Source organism: Pinus tabuliformis, chromosome 4_2, assembly GCF_031772625.1.
Source record: "Pinus tabuliformis cultivar Carrire ecotype Pingquan chromosome 4_2, CPIR1, whole genome shotgun sequence".
NCBI classification, from domain to species: domain Eukaryota; kingdom Viridiplantae; phylum Streptophyta; class Pinopsida; order Pinales; family Pinaceae; genus Pinus; species Pinus tabuliformis.
In genome coordinates this window covers 491822026-491839341 of record NC_142304.1, presented here as the reverse complement: position 1 = coordinate 491839341, position 17316 = coordinate 491822026, and positions in this window count along the sequence as shown.

Sequence of the window (17316 nt, the reverse complement as noted above, 5' to 3'; positions counted from 1 at the left end):
TACTGCTGAAAGCATATGAAAATGAAACAAAGAAACAAAGAGAGACGAAGTCCACAATTTCAAAGGCCAAAGGCCCCAGTAAATAGACAAAACATAAAAAACACTTATGTCCATGCCAGTCATCAAAAGTGATGGAGGTTGGGTTGTTCGGAGTTGTACGAGGAGGTGGTGGAGGATGAAAGGAGCATTGGACATGCCACGCGAAATGGGCCATCCAGGCTTCCAGTTTCTCGACCTTCTCTGATAGAAAATTCTTGCCGCTCTAGACCAACACAACACGCTCCCGGGTATGACATTGGAAATAATGCATTTTGTTCAAATTTTCTATCAATTCGGCATGCTCCTCCTATCTAACTCACTATGAATTCTCGAGATGATCCAAAATTGACTGAACCACATCTCGGGATTGCTCCATGAAGCATCCTTGTTGCTAATGATGACCACTTTGATGCATCGGCACAGGACCCTCGAAACCACCACGAAAAACCAAACCCCCTCGCTGCAAAACGGGCGGAGCAAGGTGACCCCGACTCCCAGTTGATCCCATACATCTACCACCTCGAGCTGCTGACCCCGCTCATCCAGAATTCCCCAACTGGCCCCACCTCTACCTCTTGAAGCCATGCAACTCGAACCCTCTACACTTAGACCTTCCAGACTCCCTCCACCATTACGAGACACTAGCTCGAGCCAAGGCCGGGAGTTAGCCACGCTTAGCCTGCCCGAATTAGGCGGCACCTGGGTTGAGCACCACCCTGAGTGAGGAACTGGCCGCATGCTTGCAACCTCGACACCACCTAAGCGAGATGAAGACCACCCTTCCAATAGCTACCAAACAATCCATGCAGGGGTCCAGACCACCAGCTTTGGCTAAACCTCCCCTCCCTCCAGCATCAGGCACCCACAACTTACAAAGCTATTTCCCACCTTGAACCAGCATCATACACCCCCCCTGAAGCGACCCCTCACAATTCTAGCAAACCAAAACCCATGACAGGCTCGCCAATGGCACCACCCCATAGCCCAGGACCCTTCAAACTAGCTGGGGAGGAAAAGTTCAATACTACTCCACCAAAGGCAAATTCACAACCATCCCAGACTAAAATCGCACCACAAAAACTAGAAGCCACAACAAACCACCCCCGTTAGATGCACATACACCTTGTTCCTTGCAGACTTGCTCTTGCTAAGCCCAATTCGGCAATTAACAACTACTCACACCCACTAGCAGGGGCAGAACCTTATACAACAATGTTGACCCTTCGGTCAGCCTAGAGCACCTCTACAACACCCTCCTCTTCTCCCAACACTCCACACATAGGCTCCAAAACTCTCTCCACTGCAAAATGACCATCGAACACCCCCGCCACCCTCCATAACATTAATGCGCTCACCACCCTCTGCAAGACCCAATGTGACTTGAGGTTTCCCACGCTGGTATTTACTGTCTCTCATACTCAAGGTAATATGGGAGGACTATGAGGCCAACCTGCCATCTTGTATCCACGTGCTTACCATAGGCATCCACACGTTCCCACAGGAGCATCCTCCTCTTCGTTCCTCACCCCCAATGGGGAAGAATGTATAAATATTTATTTATAAGTAATGTGATGGTTTGGTTCAGTTAAAGGTTATATCTAAAGTTTATTAATATGTTAAAATAAAATTTAAATTAAAGTAATATAAAATATTATAAATTTTAATTTTGAATTAAAATAATATTATAATATCAAGATCCTTGGTTTGGGTGAGTATTTAGACGAGGATGTCAATGTTTACCTAGAAAATTAATCAAGGGACGTGACATCTCGCCTCCTGCAAAGTTAAATGCAACCATAAATTTGCAATCAATTCGCTATGGTGAGGAAGCAACAATGGATAATGGGTGCTAACCTTGAGTTTTTTAATTGTATGATGACATAGATTATTAATTCCCTAATCAAATTTTTGAACATGTCGTTGAGGAATCCAAAATCCTTAGTTGTAGGAAGTGTGAAGCAAGAGGTGGAGAGGAAGGTTGACACATGAAAAAATTATAGAAGATCCTTTGGGGAAAGATTGTTAATCCTTTGGCTACAATTTTCTCAAGAAGAAACCGCATTTTTTCCTCCAAGCTCTACTGCACTGGAAATAAACAAGTATAATTATGCTTTTGCAGTTGTTTTGGATAGTTTGCAGGGTGACCAACACGGTTTCTAGGTGAGGACGATGGTTAAATTTTTTTCCTTTTTGGTCCTCCTCTCCCTCTCATTCTCGGTGAATTTACCCTTTTGGCCTCAGTGTTGGTAGCTTTCCTTCTTGGATCTTACCTCTGTTGAGTGTATCAACCTTTCTTCGATCCTTATCAGTGTTGTTTTCATTCCTAAATACCAAGCCACCAATCCCGAAGGGATGTGTTTCTAAGTGGGTCTCTGGTATTGCTGATCTTGGGAATCAGGTAGAAAATTACTGGTCAAAGTTTCCTATGGTGGCTTTTGAATAAGTAAACTATCAAACAAGAACTATACTAAGTTCTCTTTTTTTGAGGTAGGAAAAAATCATCCAATTTTGAAAAATGATGATTCTAAACACACATTTTTTTTGGAGCATATTTTTGACACTTTAGATTTCCTTATGTATCAAGTATGAACATTTTTTTTAAATGTTAGTGAGTTTCATGCTGATTTTGGAAAGTGTTGATGCAACATTACCCCTTTATTTAGAAGACTTCTTTTTGACACTTTAAATTTTTTAATGTATTAAGTGTGAATAATTTTTTTAAATGTTGTTGATTTTCATGTGGATTTTGAAAAGCATCAACATTTTTTAAGGCATATTTTTTACATTTTAAATTTTCTTATGTATCAAGTATGAACATTTTTTTTAAATGTTAGTGATTTTCATGTTGATTTTAAAAAGTGTTGATGCAACATCAACCCCTTTTTTAGAGGGTTATTTTTTAATGTATTAAGTGTGGATAATTGTTTTTGAAATGTTGGTGATCTTCATGCATATTTTGAAAAGCATCAACATTTGATTTTTTTAAGACATATTTTTGACACTTTAAATTTTCTTATGTCTTAAGTATGCACAATTTTTTTTTAAACATTGATTATTTAACTACTTTTCAAGTTGTCTTATTCATCTTCTTGTTTTTCGTCCTAAGATGTTTATTTTTTAAGGGTTTTCTAAACTTGTTTTTTTTGTATTTCTTTACAATGTTTTTCTATAATGAACTTTTTTATTTTTTTTGCAATGTTTAAAAATGATAATAACATTAATATTTTCATATTAGGATTTTTTATATTTATAAATAGTTAGATAATACTTCAATACACAAAAAATAATTGTCACTAAAAAATAACAATTTTAAACACAACAAAAAATACATATTTTGCATAAATATAATTAAAAAACACATTTCATAACCTTTTCGCTAAAAATAACATGTTAATTAAAATATTTTTATGCAAATTTGAATTAAAAAAACTTTGAAAAATAGCAAATTTTATGAAATTTTTATGAATTTTATATCAAAGGATGATGACATTTGAAGTTTTTTTTCAAAAAATATGATTCAAATAAAATTTTAAGTAAAGATAACAAAAAAAATTGTTTAAAAAAATAAAACATACAGTAAAGTAAAGTAAAAAAAAAAACCTTAAAATTTAAAAATACAATTAAATTAATAAATAAATAAAATAAAATAAAATTATATATATATATATATATATATATATATATAATATATATATAAATATATATATAATAAATAGAAAACATGTAAAAAAATAAAAACCATTAACATAAAAAAAAAACATTTTTTTACGGGAAAAAAAAAACACATTAAAATAAAAATTTTAAATTTATAAAATAAAACATTAAAAACCTTTAAAAAAAAACATGTAAAAAGATTTTAAAATTAAATTCAAAAAAATAAATACACAGGCCACACCCAAGGCCCCTCAGACCCCTTAGGTAGGGATAGCTAATTACGGGAATCGGCCATCCCTGCCTTAGGAGGCCTGAAGGGTCGCAGGCCAAGGCGAGCAGGGCTGCTTGCCACAGCCCCCCGAGCCCACTAGGCAAGGCTTGGCCAGTTATGGTTTATTCTAGGAGATAGCCATCCCCGCCTAGGAGGCTTGTTTTTTTTTTTGTTAATTTATTTTAAATGTTTTTTATTTAATTTTTTTTATTTTTTATTTTTTTTAATATTTTTTTTACTGATTTTTTTATTGATTTTTTATTTTAATTTTATTGTTTATTTTGATTTCTTTAAAAAAATTAATGATTTCTATTTTTATTGTTAATTTTTTTATATTAATGTTTAAAAATTAATTATGTTTTTTGTTTTATTTTTTATTTTTTAATTATCCAATTTGTTTTTATTTATTTGTTTTTTCAGTGTAAATTTTTTTAGAATTTTTCGTTCTGGTTTTTCCATTTATTTTTTATATTTCTTTTTATTTTTTTCTTTTATCTTTTATGAGTTAATTTATTTTTATTTTACATTTTTTATGTTTGTTTTTAGTGTTTTTTTATATATATTTTTTTAATTTGATTTTGTTTTGGTAATTTTTTAATGTTTTAATATTTATTTTAATTATTTTTTTAACCTTTTTTTTTGCCTTCTTCATTTTTTTTTTTCGCCTACAATGTCCATATCAATTCCTTACTAACAACTCGATCATATTGTGTGTCAATTTGATAGTTGATTTTAAAGTTTTTGTTATAATGGATCAAGTTCGCCTCCACAATTTGTCAATTTAATGACTGATTTTTAAGTATTGATTGTAATGGGTCGAATTCACCTACATTGCGTGTCAATTTGATGGTTTATTTTTAAATTTTTGTTGCAATGTGTCAAGTTGTCTTAGACTAAAATTTTAAAATAGCTATACTTTTAACATTTAAAAAAGAAATTACTCTTGGTATAATGACTCTTTTATTCATGTGTTCATTTTTAAAGTTTTTTTTAGTCATATGATTTTCCATAATGCCATGGTTGAAATATGTTGAAAACTTAGGGTTTTTGTAGTCATGATCTTCGGTTTTAATTCCGTGATTGAAAAATTGTCAAAATTTCAAGGTTTTCTGAGTCGTGATATTTTATGTTTAACACCTTGGCCAAAAATTATTAGAATTTTAAGGTTTTTCAAAGACATGATATTTTATATTTAATGTCATGTCTGAAAATTGTTGGAATTTTAAGGCATTTCGAAGTCATGATATTTTATTCTTAACGTCATTGCTAAAAAAATGTTGAAAATCCACCTCGAAAAAAAAAATAAAAATAAAAACCATTCTAGCGGCGATACTTTTCAATTTCAAGGTGTTTTTTGCAAAAAAAAAAAAAAAAAATTGGCTCTTATTTGCTTTTATGGCCATTTTTAAAAAATGTTAGAAATTTGCGACAAAGAAAAAAATGTTAATTCCAATATCAACATTTTTCATTTTCAGACTATTTTTTCCTGGTTTTTGGGGTTTTTTTGCTAGAGTTCTCGTTTTGAGTTTAAAGATCTCATTTATAGTTACTTTTTTTTCCTTTTCTTGATTTTTTATTTTCCCTATTGTATCTTATGGTAATCCTCCCTCTTTTTTGGTAGCTTAACAAATATCCTCCTTGCTCATCTAATAACCTGGGTCAGGCTTGGTCACATTTCAATTATTTCATTCTATTGGTTTTCTCTCCATGTTGTGCCAAAAGGCTAGAATTCGAAGACGGGTCGCTTACAACCAAGAGAATGCCCATAGAGGTCATACCCAAATGCACCATCAAATAGAAGATTTTGCCTCACAATACTAGAAGCTCACACCAGCTAATGTTCAAGAAGAACTCACACATATTGAAGGGGAAGCATCCTCCCATATGATTACCCTCTTAAACACAAAAGTTTTGGAGTGGGATGATTGGAACTTGAATACACAGCGCATGAGGGAACCATTCAATCAATACATGCAGACCAAGGATGTTTACTGACAAATGAAGTTTCTTTTGTGTTAGACTATCTTGGACCGATGTAAGTGTCGCATGGATATCCTTCACTCTCTCAAGCACCTGCACAGACACCTAGGGGATCTGAATCAGAGAATGTAGAGGATTGAACAACATCTTAGCATTCCTCGAGCGGTAAAAGGACATGCGGAGGACCCAAAAGCTCCAATCTAGATTGCAGGATCAAATTCAAACCTAATTTAGATGTGACATGTGTCTAGCTATTGACTTTTTGTTTTCAAATATTTGAGTGTGAGGCCATTTAAGCCAATTTCTTATCACATTTTGTTAAATTTTAGTGCGATTAAAATTCAGTTATCCTTGTCCTCTCTTAAAAAATGTACTTTTAAATTTAATTTGATCTTCGCAAAAAAAATAATTTTTAGTAATAAAATTTACCTTATAAATAAATAAAATATTATAATATCACAATATAATAATAATATTATAATTTAATTTTATGTGTAGATATAATATAATTATAAATTTCTATTTAAATATCAAAATATAATAATAATGTTATAATTTAATTTTATAGGTAGATATAATATAATTATCCAAAAATTATAGCTATAGATATAAATATAATAGAATTATTCTACCAATGTTATTATTATTCAAAAGTTATATTTCTCGTTTAAATTAGTCTCCATATCAACAATGATCTATTTTTGAGGTGATATCACATACAATTTACTTTGTTAATAGATATTTTATTAACATTAACCTTAATGACATCTTTATTAACTTTATAAAATAAAATAAAATAAATTTATACATTCACTTTATTAAAATTTGAAAGGTATAATAGCTATTTAAAAAAATATTTTAGAATTAAATTACTAAATATTATTTTAAATTAACCTATCGTGTTAAATAAATCAATATAAATTTAATTAATTTGTAGTATATAATAATGAAAATTTATTTCTATAAAGATTAATAATATATTATTGAATTTATAAAATATAGGTTCTTTTTCTTTTGTTTTTCAAATATTTTTGTATATTTTATATGAGGAATGGATTATATATTGAAGAGATTTGATCAAGTATCTTGGTAAAGTTGAATTTGACAGGGGATCTTAATATTTCCTTCTAACCACGGAGATAATTATATTTTCAAAGAGGTAATTATAATTTTAAATATTATTTTAAATTGAAAAATATTTAAAGAAAAACATAAATGCATTGTATTTATAAAATGCATTTAATTACTATTAACATTAAAAACAAATATTGTGTCTAAGGAGGTTGGATTTAATGGTGGAAACTGGCGAATTTTTTATTGTTGGGTAAGGTTCAATTCTCATGAGCGCTGAACCTAAAGCCATGGGGCACTTGGTGGTGTTGGTCGAACGTGCAGTTGCACCTAGAGAGATTATATTAAATGATCTTGTGACCCATTCACACATAAATGGAACAAAGGGGTTGGATCCAATGGTCAAAAGCGAGAAGTTTGGGCAAGGTTCAATTCTCATGAAGGCATAGCATTGAAGCCATGGGGCACTTTGGGTTAGTGGTTGAATGTGTAGTTACACCCAAAGAAACTATATTAACAATGGGTTTGTGATCCATACACACATAATTGGATCAAAACACACCCCCATGTCCTTTAATAAATCCCAAGGGGGTTGGCTCCAATAGTGAAAAATGAGGATTTTTGGCCATTGGATAAAGTTTAATTCTCATGAGGGCATACGCTAGAGCCATCGGATGCCTTGAGGTAGTGGTTGAATGTACGTTGGCACACAAATAGTCTATATTAAATGTTTTTATGATATGTGTACACATAAGTCGATCAAAACCCACCACCAATGTCCTCCTTAATTTTTAGGTTTGTGAGGATTTAAATTGGCAATGAATAGATGTATTATTAAGACACCCCTTGCCAAAAAAGTCATATATTCAAATCTCCTTTACCGACAAAAAATATATATATTTTCTTTACTTTATTTATTGAAAAGATAATTATAATTTCAAACATTTATATTATAAATGTATGTTATAAAATTTTAATAATAACCCTATTTAAAATTAAAAATAATATTTTAAATTTCAAATTATTTTTAAATAAAAATTATTAAATATTATTTTAAATTTATATAATTATTAAATAAATTTATGATTTAACCATTTATAATTAAGCAAAAAAATAGATAATATATCCTATTTCAATAAATATATAATAAGATATATAAATATTTAAAAAATAGATAATCTATCATATTTCAATAAATATATAATAAGATATATAAATATTAAATTAATTTATAAATAATGTAATGGTTTGGTTATTATGCTTAGAGGTGTTAGATGTCAGATGTGTAGGAATTAAATACGTGAATGTTTTTTAAATGTTGGGCTCATAAGTACTCAAGTACTATGTAAATAATTTTTACTTTATTAAATTACAAAAAAAATAAAAATAATAATAATAATAATAATAAATTAATAATTAAAAAAAAAATTAGGCACGAGGTTTTTGCAACACATGGTTTTTACTGTGGTATCCTCCTCTAACAGTCAAATTACATAAAAATTAAATTTAAATTTAAACAATAAAATTAAAAAATAGTTAATTAATTATTAATTATTTTAATAAAATTAAGATAAAATAATAAATTTAAGCTTTCACAGCCCATGGTTTTACCCATGGTATTCTTCTCTAATGGTCTAATTACATTTCTAAAAAAATAGAAAAAAAGTTAACGGTTAATAAGTAAAATAAAATTGAGATAAAATAGTAAATTTACGCATGGCAGTTTTTGGGCTCCAAGTTTTATCAACCCCGTGGTTTTCCTGTGATATTCTTCTCTAATGTTACATATTTAAAGGTATTATTCACTAATGTGAGACATTCATTGCAATAAAAAAAATTAGCTAGATCAAAATAAATTCTAGTTTCCACAATAAATATCATAACCCTGAACAATTTTCATATCCAATTCAACAAAGAAAACTACTCAATAAAGACACACTACACTAAGAATTTATAGCTTTTTGGATGCATGTCTTCCAAGTAAAACTCGGGGAAAAAAACCTTGCTCACTTTGTTACATAGCCTTCAAATATTAGATTTTTCCAAGCTATTTTGTATGTTATTCATTTTATTTTATATGTTTGAAATTATACACTTGAGTGTTTGTCTTCCAGGTAAAACTTGGGAAAAAAACCTTGCTCACTTTGTTACATAGCCTTCAAAGATTAGATTTTTCTAGGTTATTTTGTATGTTATTCATTTTATTTTATATGTTTGAAATTTTATTTTTGAGTGTGAAGAGAAACGTGAGCATGAAAAAAATAAAATTTGGCATATGAACTCCTACATTTTTTTTTGTCCCCATTAAAATTTATTGGAGTTGTTCAATTTAGATTGTCCTCTTAGATGTTCATCACAACTCAGTTTAGATATAATCGTTATTGAGTTTTATTTAGCAGATTGAATGATAACATTAAAAATTAAATTAAATGAAGGATAGTTAATATCTCTTGAGGTGCAAACATTTCCTAAAGTTTTGCACTCAAAAAAGAGGTTTTCACCACAAGAGATTCGATCCCTCTCAGCGCTTAGTAGATCTGGAGTTAAGATAGATCTAGGTTGGTGTGTGTGCGTGTGTGTATATATATATGATTATTAATTTAAATATTTGATATTATATTAATTTAAAATATATTTTTATAATATATAAACTATACGTAGTTTATATATTATAAAAATGAAATTTAAATTATAATAATATCAAACATTTAAATTAATAATCAATCATATATCATTAAAATTAAAATTTCTCAAGAGATTTGATATTGTTTTTGATCCATTGGATAAAAAATATGCTCAAAAATGAAAGTTGTCGGAATGGCTAAAAAATGGAATGTCTAGATAAAGCTCGTTATTATGAATCCAACACAGCTTGTTTCACTGAAAACGGATGTCATATGCTCCCAGAAACGAGTTCTCATTGATTTCCTAAATAGGCATATTTTGACAAAATTTGCGCAGGTTGCCCTATTAGCAGTATGTACAGTTGACTGGGCCTGTTGACTGTGCAAGTGTGATCGGGCTTCAAAAGAGCCAATGATATTGTGCCACTTGTCAGGTTCTTAATGGTGCTGATTTGGAAAATTCTTATTGGGTGAAGGTGTTGGTGGCATGGACCAACCAAAGGCTGCCATGTGGCACCTATGTGGCCACTAAATATTTTGAAGGTTAGAACTACACCTCCATGGGGTTCAATCACTGAACCTATTGCTAACTAAACACTGCCATCACCAATGCGTCATGGGTAGTCCTTGTTTAAACAACCCACATAAATGTTATATAAGCTTTATTTGGGTAGAGATATGGGTAAAGGGGCCGAGGGCTAGTCCCAACCCCGGTCACCACGCCCACACAGACCAGGGGCGGGACCAGGGGCCAGGTTTTAGGCCCACCCCCCCATCCCCCCCTACTACCTGAATTTAAATACTCCATGTGACCACGGAGCCAAGAACCAGGGGTGCACCAGAAGGGGGCCAGAACCTAGGAGGCAACCCCCAGTCACATGGGGGTCATGTGACCATCGGCGCGCGCATAGGGGGTCATTGGTAAAATTAATGATCCCACAATTTGTGTCATATTTGTGCCAATTTTTCACCTAGTTAGTGGAAAAATGGGTGGATTTGTAGGACGGTTAGCCAGACTTGGCGATTTGTAGGTCGACTAGTAGCATAACTTGGGGAGATCATAACTTTCTCAGTTTTTGGTATTTTTGGGAGTAGAAAGAGGTTAGAAAAGGGTTTTTTATAGCTCTGAAGCCATTGGAGCTGTTATTTAAGTCATTTGAGCATTGTAACTTGATGTAATCACTATTTTTATGAGCATACTAATATAGACCCAAGCATTGGAAGATGGACCAGGAGACGTAGCCCAGGAGGGGTGAACTCCTTCATCACTTGTTGTTTTGTGTTTACTGTTATGGTGGTATTGTCTGCATTATTTTGAAAAGCTCAAGTTTAAATTCATGTTTTATGTGTTTATGAATTTAACATAAGAGCCTCAAAACTCAAATTTAATCACTTGCAATTTACATAAACCTCACGCAGTTTCATATACAAATCAAGTTTGGTATCATAGCTTAGGTTCTTTGTTGTTGTGAGGATTTAATTGTTAGCAAGTGTTTTTGATTCTTACAAGGTTGAAGCTCAAGAGAGGATAAGGAAAGCTTGTGGTTGTAGGTTCTCAAGTTGGGACAAGGACAAGGAGAGCATGTCACATGAAGGAGGGCATAATAATATGTCAGAGGATGAGAAGACTTTCAGAAAAGCATTCTTTGATGTGACCTGACTACTGAAAGTTCTCTATGAAGAGAGAAACACAAGATTGCAAGGTGAGAGCTCCAAGCCTTCAAAAGGAGAGGGTCCTTCAGGAGGAAAAGGAGGAGATGAGGAAAATCCTTCAAAAGGGAATGGAGATAAACCACCATCATATTCACCTCCATCCTCACCTTCATCTTCATCCTCTTCCACAACAACCCTTACTCAAACACCTCCACATGCTACAAAGGGACATGGTAAAACTCCCTTATTGAAACTTGATATTAAATTTGAATTGTCTATGTATAATGGTGAGGTTAATGCTAAAAGACTAGATAATTGGGATCATCAACTCGAAATATATTGCACAATTCAAAACATCAAGGATGATGAAACAAAGATTCATTTGGCTTCATTAAGGTTGAAAAGTGTTGCATTGATTTGGTGAGAAGCCAAAACACAAGAGGAAATGAAAAAAGAATGGTAAGCTCTCAACCTCTTGGATAGATTTTATTGTTGCACTTAGAAGATAGTTTTGTCCTTTAGCTTATATTTAGAAGGCTATTATGGATTCGTAGAATTTTAGACAAGGAAAAGGACAAATCGTTCAAAATTATACTCAAGAGTTTAGGAGAAGAGCACTAGTATTGGGTGTAGATTTTTCATCTCAAGACACTTTGTTAAAATATATTGGAGGTTTACATAGCTACCTTTGGCACACTATTCTCATGTTCAATCCCACAAATTTAGATGAGGTTTGTGTTCAAGCCATACATCTAGAAGCATGAGGGAAAAATATTTTAGATGAGAAAAAGGGAAAGGGTAAGTTTAAGCAAAAAGGGAATAATAATGCTTCTATTAAAATGGAAAAATAAAAACTCACATGCAAACAGTGTTTAAAAAATGGCCATGATGAAGATCATTGTTGGAAACTCCATCCAGAAATGAGACCCAACAAACTTAAAAACAAAGAGAAGGAGAAAACAGTTGCAATTATAGAATATGACTTAGGTTCTGATTCAGGAGATGAAACCAAGATTACAGCGATGGGTTTGAAAGTTAAGAACATAGCAAGCACTATTTCTTCAAGTTGTTCCAATGATACTCAAGATGATGAAACAAGAATTGAAATTTTTCAGATTAGATTTATTTCAAAGCATACCAAAATTGACACACTATTTGATAGTGGGTCACAAGCAAATCCGATTTCTGAAGACTTCATCAAGAAGTTAAATCTAGAAACCATTCCACATCCAAGACCTTATCCTTTTGGTTGGATATGTAAGAATGCAAATTTGCAAGTGACAAGGAAATGCATTCTTAGATTTGCAATCACTGCAATATTTCTTGACGAAGTTGAACTTGATGTAGTTTCGCTTGACATTCTGGTATTCTTTTGGGAAGCCCATATCTTTATGATAGGAGAGAAATCTTTCATCGCCACGAGAATAAGTATCACTTGTTCAAGAATGGGATTGATTATATAGTTATAGGTCAGCGTAAGAAGATGAGTTTGTCTCTTATGCATGCTGGACAAATGAAGAGAATTGTGAATGTAAGTCAAAAAAAATATTTGTTAATGTTCAAGCATCAAGATGTGAATGAGGCCTTTCAAGGAAATGCATCAAATGAAAAACCTAATTTCATTGAGGTTGCTAATGGTTGTGATAATTTTTTTCAGGGTTCTAACATGTTGCCTTCTAAAAGAGGTAAACAAGATGAGGAAAAATTACAGCAGCATACATCATTGTTGAACAGTGATGGGAACAAGATGCCGGTGCTAAAGAGTGCAAAGGTCAAAGAGCAAGTTCCAAAGAAATTTGATAAAGAAGGCATATGTTCCACACGTTCTTCTTGGGGTTTTCAAAATGGTGCGTGGAAATGGTGAAAACACTTGGTCAAGAGTTGAGCCAAGTACAAGGCAAGACAATCTAAATATCGTCATGTCAACAGTGTTTGAGGTGAGAAGAATTTCAAGTTGTTTAAGTTTCCTTTGATTGATGACGGAGGAAGGAATATGTTTGTTCCTTCAAGGACAATTTTTTGTTCTACATATTCTGGTAAATTGCAGCAAGATGGTATTTACAATAGTAAGACAAGGTCTCCAAAATCAAGGACAAAAATCAGTTTTCATGAAAAGCTCAAAGTGTTGAATTCAAGCAAATTCTAGTGGGTTGAGACTGGAAGGGTGAGGGGGGTGTACCCTCATCTAATTGTTCAGTAATAAAGAACTTTTGGTGTCTGAAAGCTTCAAGTGGGGAGGAGTGATCTGTTGGATAAAAAATATGCTCAAAAATGAAAGTTGTCAAAATGGCTCGAAAATGAAACGACTGGATAAAGTCCGTTGTTCTGAATCTGGTGCAACTCGTTTCACATAAAATGGATGTAGTATGCTAGCAGAAACGAGTTTTGATCTATTTCCCAAACAGGAAATTTTGGCAAAAATTGTGTAAGTTGCCTAGTTAACAGTCCATACAGCTGATTGGGCTTCAAAAGATCCAATGATATCACACCACTTGTTAGGTTGTTAATGGTGTTGATTTGGCGAATTCTTATTGGGTGAAGGTGTTGGTGACATGGACCAACTAGAGGCTGCCACGTGGCCCAGACAGATGCTGCTACGTGGCACCTCGGTGGCCACTAAAACTTTTGAAGGTCGGAACTGCACCTCGCTAGGGTTCGATCATTGAACTTGTTACTAACTAAACACCACCATCACCAACGCGTTGTGGGTAGTCCTTGTTTAAAGGACCCACATAAATGTTATATAAGCTTTATTTAGGCGTAGATGTGGGTAAAAGGGTCGAGGGCTAGCCCCAGCCCTGGTCACCACACCCACATGGACCAGGGAATAGGGTTTATCCCCGAACCCCCCCTAACTTTAATACTCCATGCAACCATGGATCCATGAACCAAGGGCGCGGTGGAAGGGAGCCAAACCCTAGGCGATAGACCCTAGGTGCCAGCCCCCAATCACATGGGGGTCATGTGACCACCGGCGAGTGCATAGGGGACGTTAGGAAAATTAATCATCCCAGAATTTGCATCGTATTTGCACCAATTTGTCACCCAGTTAGCGGAAAAATCGACGGATTTGCAGGATGGTTAGTCGGACTTGGCGAATTTGTAGGTCAACTAGCAACAAAACTTGGGGAGATCATAACTTTCTCAGATTTTGGTCTTTTTGGGAGTAGAAAGAAACTAGAAAGGGGTTTTTGATAGCTCTTAAACCATTAGAGCTGTTATTGAAGCCATTTAAGCACTTTAACTTGATGTAATCACTATTTTTATGAGAATAATGATATAGGCCCAAGCATTGGAAGCTAGACCAAGAGACGTAGCCCAGGAGGGGTGAGCTCCTTCATCAATTGTTGTTTTGTGTTTACTGTTATGGTGGTATTGTCTACATTATTCTGCAAAACTGAAGATTAAATTCATGTTTTATGTGTTTATGAATTTAACATAAGAGCCTAAAAACTCAAATTTAATCACTTGCAATTTACATAAGCCTCAAGCAGTTTCGTATACAAATCAATTTTCCTCTTCTACATAATCCTCCCACTAATCATGAATCTGAGGTGAGCAAAATATAATTCATTGGCTACTCTAGTGTTTTATTATTTTTCAAATTGGTGATAGGCACCACCATGGATAACGAGATTGTGATACATAGGGAAGGTGAGTCATAACTCACAGATGTTGAGCCATTTTCTTACCTTAATGAAGGATGATGTTCACATTGGGATTGGATTTTTGTGGCATGGTTGTCCCCCTACAGTAGATGGCCTTCGGCCTCCATGGAAATGCACAAGATCAAATGCTCTAACTCCTATGAATGGTCTCATGGTAGGGGTCTGCAAATTCTGGGGTGCTCATGGTGGGTTTTCCCTAATGGGCCAAAGCAAGTTTTTTTCTTCTTTCTATAATGATTCTTAGCATTTTTCCTTGTACCGTGAACCTTGGGGTCTGCAGAAACGATGTGGTATACACATAAATGAAATACACTCTCTCAAGGGAACCTCCCCCACTCCCTAATTGTGGTATGGACCAAAGACAAGCATAACTAGACAAAGAAAATATCAAGGGGAAATATTCCCTATTTTGGACTAGGGATTCAAAATTGGTGGAAAAATTGAAATGGATAATTGAGAACGATTGGGGCATCTCTGCATTGTTGCAAAGTCTATTATTTGAACAGAAGATATTGCAGGAATCCGCTTGAATGACGGACTATGGTATCTCGAGGAACTCTACCATCATTCTTAATCTGAGGTTGTGTGGAAGAGCTCCAGGCACTATAAACCCTAGTAGATATGTCTATTTTAAGGATGTTGTACAAGGGAAGACTTTCAAACCAACATATCAACCCCATTATAGCCCAAAACCCTACATAGTAGAACAAATGGATCAAGCACCAACCATGGAGGTAAATCTCCTAGAGGTAAACTCACTTTTTTCTGCACTCCAATCCAAGGCTATATTTAATGGATTTTAGCCCATAATTGATGCTTCACACTGGTGGATCTTCACATCTTGGACTCCCAATTGAGACATCCACTTATGTTCCAAAGGTTTCTACGTAGTCCAATTTGATACTCATAAATATTTGGTGAGCATCCTCAATGATGGGTTTTGGTTTTGGGGAAGAGTTGGGCTCTTAATTATCACTCCATGGTTTCCTGATTTTGACTCCACAAACATGGTGGTCTCAACTATGTTGGTATGGGTGAGACTACCTAACCTCCCTTTACCCTTCTAACACCATAAGGTCCTAGAGGAAATTGGAAACACCCTGGGAAAATTCAAAAAAAGGGACCATGATAGAAAAGAGAAAGGTATTTCTACCTTTGCCAGAGTCCGTGTGGAGATAGACCTTAGGAAACGTCTTCCTGGCCATATTTAGTTAAAACACAAAAAAAATTAAGTGGACCCAAGTACTAAATTAAAAGAATAAGACATTCAGATATCAAATATGCTTTCAAACGGGACATCTGCAGAAAACATGCCCTCAAGAAAAAAGAATCCAAAAAAGAAAAGAGGTAGGCCCATAAATCAAAAGAATGACAGTCCTTTGATCTACACCTCTTAGAAGTCAATGAGGAAGAAATCATGGAGAACCAAACAAACCAAGCGGAAGTGCTTGTACAGGCTCAGCATGGTCCAACTCCCCACATGCGGAATGACAAGGATCTACAAGAAACTCAGGCACTAGAACAACAGGGAAACGAGACTATTATAGAAAACAGGATTGGGGGTACACAAAGATCACATGTTTTTTAGTGTTCAGACTCACACAAAGAATCTCATCCGAAGACAACAAGTTGTGAACTAGCAATGGCTCTAGTTGGTCCGAGCTCATGGGGATGGCAGAAAGTGCAAAAAAAGAAAAACATAAAAAAGAAGTTAAGTGATTACTATCACACTAAACTTAGATGTTTTATTTGTATCTTATTTCATTTTTTGTTCTTTGCTAGCTATTATATCGAAAGACAGATTTTCATAATGTTTTTTTAACATATAAAAAATGTAATTTTCCTTTCTGTTTCCATAATAATAAAATTATTAATCTTTTCCATTTAAAAAAACAAAGCATTAAAATTAAAATTAAGATAATTACAAAACCGTAGTTCAAAATGTCACATATATAATTATTACTTAGAAGTGTGTAGGTATTTTTATAGAGTTTAAAAAGATAATCATGTTCAAGACACTCAAGCATGTATTGTAGATTTCAAAATGCAACAAATATCATATACATGAGATGTCATATATTTGATTGAAGGTTGCAGATCTAATAACTAGACGTACCATAAAAATTTAACGCAAGTTCAATATCACCTTTATGCCACAAAATCAATAATATTAATATAATAAATATAACAATTTTAGTATTAATTTTAATTTTAAAATTTATATGGTTGCAATTATTTGTTATTTAAATTATGTTAATGTCGCGGAAATTTGTCAAGATACTTGAATTTTATATAGTACACAACTCCAATTTACAATAAACTTATATATTTACAACATAAAGTTTATATATAGCAT